We start from the raw sequence: 13,207 nt of genomic DNA, 5'->3' as shown, positions 1-13,207 counted from the left end.
TACGATTCATAACATAGCAAAATTACAGTTATGAAGTAGCAACGAAAATAATTTTATGGTTGGGGGTCACCACAACATGAGGAACTGTATTAAAGGGTCGCGGCGTTAGGAAGGTTGAGAACCACTAGTTCTGGGTGTAGCCTGACAATTTGCATCCTAACAAGCTGGCTCCAGGAGCTTACTTTGCAACACACTATCATTCACTTTCTGCTTTGCTGAAGTGTTATCTTCACTTGCATGTGTATTCCCTTAATTCTTCTTATAACTTAGTTCTTCTTATAACTATATACTAAGAGTTTGACAGTAATTCAAACTCCCATGTTTCAACAAATGGAAGATAATATTGCTTATAAGAAGCACCATTATTTTATGTACCACTAAGAAGAAACTCTACTATTTAACAAAGGTACAATGCTTTCCTATTCATTCCAATTTTTATTTTTTAAATATTAGAAGAGCTCTTTTAGACTTATCTGGAAAGTTTTATAACCATATATCATGCATAGATAAAAAAATATATAAACAATCTAAGCTGGTTAAGGTAATTCTAAAATTTCTTCACATTCAACTTTTCTGAAGCGTGTCTTTACTCAGAGATGTCCAAGTTTTCCACACAATATTTTCCTTTATGTTATCAAGAGCCTTGATAATGTAGCATTTCTTAAAAGACAAATATTCTATAGTATCTGGGATTTTCTTTCAAGCTTCAGGTGTTCATTCTATATGCTTTGATGATAGTCCCACCCTTTTAAAAACTTTTTAAAGATTTTTTTTTTGAGAGAGAAAAACATTATGAAGTTTCTTAAATGCTTTATTGTTAGATGGTTTATTGACTAAAACAGTGAATTTCAAAAGTCACGTCTCCAGGATTAACAATCAAGTTCACAGAGAAAATACAGCACTATTTGTCATAGGGCCCATGGCAACTGTTGGACACCACTAAATGGCAGATGCATCCTGATTTCAAAGATGTGAACGTGCAAGAAAATGTGCATCTCAGAAGCGATGGAGTGCAGTATTTGAAAGTACATATTTTTGACTAATTGAAGCCAGATTACTACAATGAACAGTTCATAACATACTTGCTGTTATTCATAATTCTAAAATTGAAGATCCTCCTATTGTTCCCAGATAAGAAACTGGGAGTTAGCATCCTTGTCTTTTTCCAGATATCTCAAGGAAACAAGGAGAGGCTTGACCACCTCAAACTCTCAGGAAGACAATATAGTAAACAGGGTGCCCAGGTTTGTGATTACATCATCACTTAGTAAGCGCACAAGTTTTTGTTCTGAAGACTGAAGGGTGCAGGACTACTTTGTGTTGCAGAAATAACCTAGTTGGTAACTATCCAGGCCACAGCTAAAATACTTTATTTTAAAAATCTAATAAGCAAACGTAATTATGAAAAAGGTCATAAAGAAAAACCCAAGACCTCACTGAGAATCTGGTCATTCTTGAGCTACAGCTTTTAAGAAGCTGGATGGTCTTTCTTTATCTAAATAGATGAGAAACAGCAAAATGAAAAAGGGACTTAGAAACAAAAGTGAGGGCAAGGGACGATGTAAAGGCAAGGACAACGACAGCAACAAGAAAAACTATCTGAGGAAAGAGACAAAACTAAACAAACAGGAAAAACGAAGAGTAATGGTTGGGAGCCAATAGGATGAAGACAAACAATTCCACAGACTTCAAAGCACACGACATGCTTGAGATTCCTAAATGAGGAGCAGTCCCTGCAGCAGACAATCTTGGGTGCCTATCTCACCTCTAGCCTCTAACCCCCTTTCTCCTTCCATACAGAAGCCTGATTGTGTTTCCCACATCCACCCCACTCTGTGAGGCCATGTGCTTTGGGAAAGCTGGCCCCATCTCCAGCAGATGATAATGACTGGTTAAAACCAGTGGTTTTCAAATTGAGGGTTGTGACCAATTAGTGGGTCATAAAGTTAATTTGGTGGCTTGCCACCAGCATAAAAAAAAATCAGAAAGAAATAGAATAGACCACATAGAGCATGTGGTATATATCCTTAACATGGAAGAAACGGCACAATACATAATGCAGTCTACTGAGGCTATCATCTGAGAGGAATACATACATGAACCAGGAACATGTGTTTTGTTCACTGATATCTCATTTGATTTTCTGGTAAATGATGGTTATTTTGACCCCTTATTGATGGAGAGGCTAAAGGGCACATTTCAGAGTTATGAAGCAAGGTATCAAAAATATATATGAAAAGTTTACCATCTTTGGTAAAATGCTGATTCTTTCAATCAAGTTTAGTTACAAACTTTCAGTATATTTTGTGGAATGTATTGAGCATAACATTTTTCAATTTCAATTATTAGAAACTGCAATATAACTGAGTTAATACAAGTTGTCCTTAAAATAAATCAATTTAAACTTTGAAGGAAAAAAAATGAAGTAAGCTAAAACTACCAGATTTGGACGTGTCAATAATGACAGACAAAATTGAGGGGAAAATGTTGACTCCAATCAGCAATCTTTCACTTGACTTGAGCCACATTTAAAATAAGCATGACATTAAAAATGATTTTACAAATATACAAAGCAATAAAAATGACAGACCCCAGACGTATTACTGATCATAATGTTCTCCTAGATGTCAATCTAAAACCTTCAAAATTAAGAACCAAATAAAAACACTTGGAACATCCATACCAGAATGACTAAAATGAAAAAAGATGAAGAATACCAAGTATTGGTAAGAATGTGAAGAAACTGGAATGCTCAAAATATCAACATGATAAATGAATTTTAGTCAGATTTGCAAGGCAGTTAAATGGAGGATTTATCTTGTATGGTAAAATACAACAACATAAAATCGAATCAGAGATATATTTGAAATGCATCATTATTCAATATAAATTACATTAGATAAACTGTAGAGAAATAAAAAATGAACAAATTCCCAGAAATTGTCAAAACCAACTCAAGAAGAAATAAGAAAATCTGAACAGACCTACACAAGTAAAGAGGTTCATCAGTAATCAAAAATCTCCCAACCAAGAAAAGTATAGGATGAGAGACTTTCATTGATAAATTCTACCAAACATTTAAAGAAGAATTAACACTAATTCTTCTCAAACTCTTCCAGGAAATAAAAGGGCAGGCAACACTTCCTAACTCACTCTATGAGGCCAGTATAACCCTGATATCAAAGCCAGACAAAGATGCCAGAAACACACAAACGCGCGCGCGCGCGCGCACACACACACACACACACACACACTATAGACCAGTATTCCTTATGAATATAGGTGTAAAAATCTTCAAACAAAATACTAATAAACCAAATCCAACAGCATATTAAAGGGATTAAACACAATGACATACACATTATGCATTCGGTATATGTGAACTCAAGAACCAGATACACCCTTTTTTCCACTGAAAAACAATCTCTCTTGGCATTTTTGAACTTTTAATTGTGCAATAACCTCAAATTTAGAAGGAAAAAAAAAAACACCTTAAAGAGCAGTAAAAGTATTTCCTTATAGCCTCATTCAAATAAATACTTCAGTGTGTATTTCCAAATACCAAGCACACTGTCTTACATAACACTGTATAATAATTAAAATCAGGTAAGTTATCATTGATATATTACCTAATGCACATCCTTTACTCAAGTTTCATCAACTGTTCCAATTCTACTATATAGCATTCCCTTCCCAGTCCAGAATTCATCCATGATCACACATAGCATTTACTTATCTTGTCCTTTTATACTCTGTGCTCGGCAGCTCTCAAGAGGTTTCCCAGTGATTTCCAACTCCTGGCACTCCTGCACTTGCATAATCCCCCTGGCTCCTTGCACCTAGAATTCACCGACGATTCTTGTCTCTATCAATTATCACTAAGATTATTTTACATTCAAATGTCAAGTTGGGTGAAAAAGTAGTTTCAATCTTGACTCAATCACAATGTAAAAGAATAAGCTTAATAGTGTATTGTATGTGCTCAGTGTCCTCATGTGTTCTAGACTGGAACATTCGTGTGCAGCTTATACCTATACTTCCAATTAAATCTTTCCTAATTCTTGTAAAACAAAAAACCCCTTGTATTTAAATATAAATAAAATAGTATTTAGTTTTATCACAGATAAAGTATTTTCAGAAGTTTTGTTTGACTTATGTTAAATTGTATAAAGAGATATACACTTATACAGAACTATTTATGTGATACGTATAGCCATGGTATGAAATGTATTTTTTTATTTTATTGTATTTATTTTCTTTATTGATTAAGGTATTACATATGTGTCCTTATCTCCCCCCCTCCCCATTCATGCCCTCACCCCCCTGGTGTGTGTGTCCATCGGTTATGATTATATGCATGCATACAAGTCCTTTGGTTGATCTCGCCCCCTTACCCCCTTCCTCCCCTATCTTCTCTCTGAGGTTTGATGGTCTGATCGATGCTTTTCTCTCTCTGGATCTGTTTTTGTTCATCAGTTTATGTTGTTCATTTTATTCCATATATGAGTGAGATCATGTGATATTTATCTTAATCTGACTGGCTTATTTCGCTTAGCATAATGCTCTCCAGTTCCATTCATGCTGTTGCAATGGTAAAAATTCCTTCCTTTTTACTGCAGCGTAGTATTCCATTGTGTAGATGTACCAGTTTTTTAATCCACTCATCTGCTGATGGGTACTTAGGCTGTTTCCAACTCTTAGCTATGGTGAATTGTGCTGCTATGAACACAGGGGTGCACATATCCTTTCTGATTGCTGTTTTTAGTTTCTTGGGATATATTCCTAGAAGTGGGATCACTGGGTCAAATGGGAGTTCCATTTTTAGTTTTTTGAGGAAACTCCATACTGTTCTCCACAGTGGCTGCTTCAGTCTGCTTTCCCACCAGCAGTGCACAAGGGTTCCTTTTTCTCCGCATCCTCACCAGCACTTGTCATTTGTAGATTTGTTGATGATAGCCATTCTGACAGGTGTGAGATGGTACCTGATTTGCATCTCTTGCATGATTAGTAACTTTGAGCATGTTTTCATATGTCTCTTGGCCTTCCTTACGTCCTCTTTTGAAAAGTATCTATTTAGATCTGTTGCCCATTTTTTGATTGGGTTGTTTATCTTCCTTTTGTTAAGTTGTATGAATCCCTGTAAATGTTGGAGATTAAACCCTTACTGGTGATAACATTGGCAAATATGTTCTCCCGTGCAGTAGGCTTTCTTGTTCTTTTGTTGATGGTTTCTTTTGCTGTACAGAAGCTTTTTATTTTGATGTAGTACCATTTGTTTATTTTTTTCTTTAGTTTCCATTGCCCCAGCAGCTGTAACAGTGAAGATATTGCTTCGGCATATGTCTGAGATTTTAATGCCAGTGGATTCCTCTAATATTTTTTATGGTTTCCCAGCTTATGTTTAAGTCCTTTATCCATTTTGAGTTTATTTTTGTGTATGGTGTAAGTTGGTGGTCTAGTTTCATTTTTTTTGCATGTATCTGTCCAATTTTCCCAACACCATTTATTGAAGAGAAGGTCTTGACTCCATTGTATGTTCTTGCCTCCTTTGTCAAATATTAATTGAGCATAGTGGTCTGGGTCGATTTCTGGGTTCTCTATTCTATTCCATTGGTCTATATGTCTATTCTTGTGCCAGTCCCAGGCAATTTTGAGAACAATGGCTTTGTAATACAGCCTGATATCTGGTATTGAGATCCCTCCTACTTTGTTCTTCTTTCTCAGGATGGCTGCAGCTATTTGGGGTCATTTTTTTATTCCAGATGAATTTTTGGAGAGTTCGTTCTAGGTCTTTGAAGTATGCCATTGGTATTTTAATGGGGGCCACATTGAATCTATAGATTGCTTTGGAAGCCAGCATTACCCTAATACCAAAACCAGATAAAGACAACACAATAAAAGAGAATTACAGGCCAATATCCCTCATGAACATAGATGCCAAAATCCTCAACAAAATTCTAGCAAATCGGATCCAGCACTACATCAGAAAGGTCATACACTATGACCAAGTAGGATTTATCCCAGGGATGCAAGGATGGTACAAGATCCGCAAATCAATAAATGTGATAACATCACATAAACAAACTGAGAGAAAAAAAACACAGTCATATCAATTGATGCAGAAAAAGCATTTGACAAAATCCAACACCCTTTCTTAATAAAAATGCTCAGCAAGGTGGGAACAGAAGGATCATACCTCAACATAATAAAAGCTTTATATGACAAACCCACAGCCAACATCATACTCAATGGGCAAAAACTAAAATCATTTCACCTAAGAAAGGAATGAGACAGGGACGCCCACTTTCACCACTCCTGACCGACATAGTTCTGGAAGTGCTAGCCATAGCAATTAGACAAGAAGAAGAAATAAAGGTATCCAAATTGGAAAAGAAGACGTAAAACTGTCATTATTCGCAGATGACATGATACTGTACATAGAAAACCCTAAAGACTCCATCAAAAAATTATTAGACTTAATAAATGAATTTGGCAATGTAGCAGGATACAAAATTAATGCCAAGAAATGTATGGCATTTTTATACATCAATAGTGAACTTACAGAAAGAAAGATTAAAAAAACAATCCCATTTACCATTGCACCAAAAACAATTAAGATACCTAGGAATAAACTTAATAAGGAGGTAAAAGACCTGTACTCGGAAAACTAAAGGACACTGAAAAAAGAGATAGAGGAAGACATAAACAGATGGAAGAACATACCATGTTCATGGATTGGTAGAAAAAACATCATTAAAATGTCCATGCTACCCAAAGCAATCTATAGATTCAATGAAATGGACTTTCTTCCTACTGTGTGTCATGATCACAAATGATGAAAAATAATAATCTTAGCCAATCATAGTGGTCCATTCCATTTATTCACGTGAGGCAAATGAAAGGTGTAAATCTGCTGGGGGCTTCAGAGGGACTTCACTGCTCGTAAATACAAACCTCTCTATGAAGAGTTGGTCTTTTCTTCTTTTCATTCAAGTATGACTCCTGGAACCAGGATAAGCACTCTACTCATGCGACTGGGACCAACTTGCAGACACAGCTGACTCTCTGAGGATGGCAGGTGGCACACATGGAAAGACTCTAGCTTTTCATGATACTCTTGAGATCCTGCATTAACCAGTTCTGGACTCACCCTTCCTCTGACCTTGTAATCTTTCTTATTACTTAACAAAGAGTAATAAATTTCCTATTGTTGAAGCCGCTTAGAGTTGGGATTTCTGGTGTTTTATCTAACTGAAGCAATCATTTTACCTAGGGCTCAAAGTCTAGGAGAAAGATGACAATAGAAACAACTAACAATAACTGTACTATCAAAAACCCTTGCGACTTTTATTGCCAGGCAATATGATAAGGCTTTATAATATCTAATTTAAGCCTCACAATTGTACAAAATATGTACAGGATTTCATGTAGCAGCTTCATATATAAGAATTTATTCTAAGGAGATAGTAAGACATGTGAAAAGGTGTGTGTGTGTGTGTGTGTGTGTGTGTGTGTGTGTGTGTGTGTGTTCAATCTAAAAACTGAGGGGAATGATACAAATTATAAAACAGACAAAACATGAACTACTATGAAGTCATTAAAAAGTATAAGGTAAGGGAGAACAGATATTTTACCAAAATACCTTGCAGGAAGAAAGGTCCAACATAATGTACTGAGTTGAAATATTTTTTAATTCCTCTAACAGCTACACTCATGTGAGAAAAATTTCTGCAAGGATTGCTATCATCAGTAATCCTGGATGTTGCCTACATTCTTCCCCAACTTTTGCTTAGTAAAGTACTAAAGAGTTAACACTATTTTCTAAAAGTAAAAATCATATATGTTTAGAGGAGGAAATACTCAACAAAGTTCAATATCATAATAATGTCTTTGACATTAAAGCAGACACATTGATTTTGTCATTCTAAAAACATTTTTGAAGCAACTATTATGTACCAGACGCTGTGCTAGTTGTGCTAGGTGTTGAAAGTACAGGAAAAAGCAAGTGAACTACATGTCTTCAAGAAGCTCAGTTTACACCTGCTGAAAGCTGAGATGTGACACATCACCCACCTGGCAGTCAGAGTGTAAGAGACAAGAGGACCCCAAGACTGACTATGCTAATTGTCAAGGACCTGATGCCAGGAAAAATGAATTGTTCCATTTTGTAAAAGTTGCCTAACTCTGAATTTTTGGGCAAGTTATTTGAATTGTATAAACAGTCTGTTTTGAATTCAAAGAAATATTGTTTGGGCCATTACATTTTTACCTAAAATTTATGAGATTTTAAAAAAGGAATATAAACAGTCATTTATGCTAGTCAGCCTTTCTGAGGTCGGAAACCACATTTTAATTGTTATTCTACCACAAATTTGTGAAGAACTGCGGATCCCAACTGTTCTTCTCTTCTTTTTCCTGAAGCACTAAAATTATCTCACAATTATTTTTTAAAATGTCTTTCCAGATGAAACATTGTCTGTGGACTACTGCTACAGGCTACAGCTACAGCAACAAAATTTCACACTGCACATTCCATATTAAACTTTACGTTTATTCTCAAGTGTTTTTCTGATGTAATAGTCTTGACTATTTTCTTTAGCAATTATCACTCACTCATGTCCCTTCCTGTCTCTTACTATTGCCAAAATACAAAATGTAGTTAGAAACTAAAGATGCATAAAAGCTTCGCAGGGCAATAATTTCAAATTAAGCAATTCATTTCCTCATCTGGTATCTACTTTTCTTTGACTGACATGTGACAGTTTAAAAGTCATCCAGGAGAGTGAGTGTTGAATGATCTATAAAAACAGAACTGACAGAAGAATGGGAAACATTTGAGAGAACAGAGCATGCGGCTTAAGCATAGTTCCTCCTCCAATTCTTCAAATCCAGTACACAAAAGAGGTCTTTGGAATATTCCCTTTAGAGGCTAAGACAATGTTCAGCACCACAGAAGTACCGTCTTTAATTTATGTGAATTTTTAGGGCAAGACTAATGTGTGGTGAAAAAGTCAGAACAGTGCTCCCCTGTGCGTAAGAAGGGGCAGGAGCGAACTTCCTGGGGTAGAATTGTTCTACATCTTAATAGGTGAGGGTTATGCATTTGTCAAAACTCATTGCACTGTATCACCACCCTTTTCTGCATGTCAATTATACCTAAAAAATTGTAAATAAACAAAAATCCAATTTTAGTTTATGAACTGTTAAGGCAGATAAGCATTTTAGGAGAAGAGTGATGTCCCTAATTACAGCGCGCTCTCTCTCTCTCTCTCTCTCTCTCTCTCTCTCTCTCTCTCTCCACTACTCTATAGCAGGTGGCTGGGGTTCAAAATAGAGACGACTTGTGGTTTTTGCTCTTTGGAATCTGATGGGAAATGTCCTCCCCAGATGGCTCACTTCCTGAACTTAAAAGGTAATTCTTTCTTCCTCAGTCTCTAGACAGTAATTTTCAAGGCCAGAGTCATTCTCAGCAGAGCATCAGCAGACTACAGGGGAACTTAGTTAATGAAAGAGTGTGCAGTGTAGATGGCACAAGCTTGCTAGTTAGCGGCTTGTTTGCTTCTCATTCCAGAATTATGAACCTAAGACACGGATCCTTCCTTTAAAGGTTTCCCATGACGATTAAAACTTAGACAAAGTATATAACTTCTTTGCGAGTCATGAAGCTACAAAACGAGTCGTTTACTATGTGTCTTAAGAGAACAGTGTTTAAATTTTAATCTAGTCTGGCTTTCATTTTGTCTTCTACTAGGTGCTCTTATGTCCCCTAGTGGATACAGGTCGATATGGTGGAGGAAAGATAGAAGCAATTCTGCCTAAGTAAAGGTCCATAAATCTTAAATGCCTGTCTTGCTCACATACTTTTCCAAACTAATGCCTAATTTACCATAAAGAAAGAAAAACATTAACACTTCTGAACTGGACCACACCAATCTGCCCCGTGTGTGGTCATGTATAGAGCCTAGGCTAAAACACAATTCCTGACCTATGAGATATACATGAACAAATGCATACCCACCCATTAGCTAGGTATTCTGACCCACAGTAATACAAAGATGTCAACATTTCCGTGGTAACTCTCTATCTTTAGAGATTTATAGCTTAGTCATAAAAGTGGACTTTAGAAAAATGAAGGATACAAAGATTTGGCTACAAGAGAGACATTTCCCTTCTAATAAATTAAAAGTGTGTAGATAATCTGATCTGAAACTCTTCTGTGTATGTATGAGAGAGATTGAGTCTTGTGCACAGAAACTCTGACAGTCTTGTGTTAGATGGTTTAGGTGGAGGGGGCAGGGGTTAGGGATAGGACACAGTAAGGCAAAGAAATAAAAAAGCCTTTTTCCCTCCCCAATTACAGGAACTAGGTTCCTTGTTAATATATCTAGGAGTTAAGTTCTAAAGAGCCATCTCCCCCGCCCCCCCAGTTCACATACATGGCCACACATGCAGACACATATGAACTGGCTTCCCGTACATTGATATAGGCCAGTGATGGCAAACCTATGACACGCGAACTCATTTTTTTGGTTGATTTTTCTTTGTTATGGCATTTAAATATATAAAATAAATTTCAAAAATATAAATCTTTGTTTTACTATGGTTGCAAATATCAAAAAATTTCTATATGTGACATGGCACCAGAGTTAACTTAGGGTTTTTCAAAATGCTGGCACGCCGAGCTCAAAAGATTCGCCATCACTGATCTAGGCAGTCAATGTGTCCATGTTTCCCAGTGAGACCTGTGGCTGGCACTGCCAGCACAGGGTTCACATGATGCATTCTACGGAGTGGAAGCTTCCACAGGGGAAGGGAAGGCTCCCTTTTGTTTGTATGCCCGGAGGGCCGGAACAAAAGCATGGATGGAGTGTTTGTGTGAACTAATATAAATTCAAAGTAAACATCATTACATAAAAGGGTACGGTCTTTTTTTTTTTTTTTTTTTTAGTTTTATTCATTGCGGGCCGTAGTTTGCCCACGGCTGGTATAGCCCTTCAATTCATAGATGAAAAAAAGCTAAACACAGAGACACGGAGTGATTACAGTTAGGATAGTCTCTATGTGTTATTGTATCTTCTACCATGAATAAGAACTACACTTGAGTTTCCTATTTTGGTTTCCCTATAGCCACATTTCAAAAGAAAACACATTTCCTTTATCTCCCAACACCCGAGGGAACAAAAAGAGGCAAAGTTGAAAATTACTCATTGAAATACAGTATGATGAAGTACAACGCTTCCCGAATGTCAGTCCATGGCAAAGTTCTCAGTGGTCAATAGCAAAATGAGAAAAAGAACAATGTGAAAGTTTTCTAACAAGATAAATGTATGTGATTTAAGCAACTGTACTTTACTATATAATTATGACATTCCTATTTTGGTGCTAAATGGTCCTTTCCTTTTTCTTTGTGTGAGAAGAAAAAATTTGGAAATGTGTCACTTCTCCATAACCCTCCTACATTAGTTATCTACTGCACTGCAACAAATTACCCCCAAAGCTAGCAGCTTCAAACAATAAACCTTTATTATGTCACATAGCTTCTGAGGCTCAGGAATCCAGTAGCAGCTTAGCTGGATGGCTCTGGCCCTCATGAGTGGCTCTCATGAGGCTACATTCAAAATGTCAGGGGTCATTGGGGAAGAAGCGGGACATCTATAATATTTTCAACAATAAAGATAAATTTAAAAAAAACACACACACAAAAACCCCCCAAAACAAGGTATCAGCTGGGGCTGAAATCATCCGAACACCTGAGTGGGTTGAAGGAACTATCTCTAAGATGGCTCACTCATGTCACTGTTGGCCAGAGGCCTCAGTTCCTCTCCATATGGGTCTCCCAGGGATGCTCATGACATGAAAGACGGCTTTCCCCAAGGTGAGTGATCCAGGAGAACAAAAGCATCCAAGACAGAACCACAATGTATTTTATAAATTAATCTCAGAAGTGATACACAATTACTTCTGCCATACTCTACTGATTACAAAGACCAATACAACTTGGGAAGTGTTAATACCAAGAGGCAGTATTATTGAGGACCATCTTGAAGAATGGCTACCAGGACCACAAATTTAAAAAAATTATTTTACTAGTCCATGACATCAAAAAGTCTAGCATCTGTTATAGTAGAAAGGACATAAAGGATCACTGTTAGTCTCTTAAATATCTTTTACTGCCATTGTACTCTGAAAACTATAATACACTGATGAAAGACATTGAAGACAACACATAAGTGGAAGAATATACCGTGTCCACGGATTAAAAGAATTAATATTAAAATGTCCATACTACCTAAAGAAAACTATAGATTTCAATGCAATCCCTATCAAAATACCAATGGCATTTTCCACAAAACTAGATCAAATAATCCTAAAATTTACATGAAACCACAAAGACCCTGAATAGCCAAAGCAATCTTGAGAAAGAAGAACAAAGTTGAAGGTATTATGCTCCCTTATTTTAAACCATACTACAAAGCTATAGTAATCAAAACAATATGGTACTAGCACAAAAACAGATTCATAGTCAACTAATCTACAACAAAGGAGGCAAGAATATACAATGGGGAAAAGATAGTCTCTTCAATAACTGGTGATGGGAAACTGGCCAGATAAGTGCAAAAAACAAACAAACAAAAAAACAAACCAAAAAAAACAAACACACTCACACACAAAAAAACAAAACAACAACAAAAAAACTGGACCACTTTTTAGACCATATACAACAATAAGTTAAAATGAATTAAAGACAAATACAAGTTCTGAAACCATAAAATTCCTAGAAGAAAACATAGGTAGTAACTTCTTTGACATAGGTCTTAGCAATATTTTTTTGGAGTCTCCTTAGGCAATGGCAACCAAAGCAAATATAAACAAATGGGACTACAACAAACTAAAAAGTTTTGCATAGTGAAGAAAACCATAAAAAAAGAAAAGAAAAGCCAATTTACTGAATGGGAGAAGATATTTTCAAATGATATATCTGATAAAGGGTCAATATCCAAAATATAAGAAGATCTCATATAACTTAACATAAAAAAACTGATTAAGAAAAGGGCAGAGGACCCGAGTAAACATTTCTGCAAAGAGGACATACAGATGGCCAACAGACACTTGAAAAGATGCTCAATATCACTACTCATCAAGGGAATGCAAATCAAAAAACCACAATGAGATATCACCTCACACCTATCAGAATGGCTATTGTTAA

At 36.3% G+C, this 13,207-nt stretch overlaps 1 protein-coding gene across 1 annotated transcript in view; it reads right to left on the bottom strand.

The window, feature by feature from the left end:
- Nucleotides 1-13,207, bottom strand: part of SRBD1 (S1 RNA binding domain 1) — a 156,148-nt gene that overhangs the window by 32,730 nt on the left and 110,211 nt on the right. The gene's annotated exons all lie outside the window — the stretch shown is intronic.

The sequence above is a fragment of the Myotis nattereri genome, assembly GCF_964212035.1.
Source record: "Myotis nattereri genome assembly, chromosome: 10".
NCBI lineage: Eukaryota > Metazoa > Chordata > Mammalia > Chiroptera > Vespertilionidae > Myotis > Myotis nattereri.
This window is presented reverse-complemented; position numbering and strand designations above follow the sequence as displayed.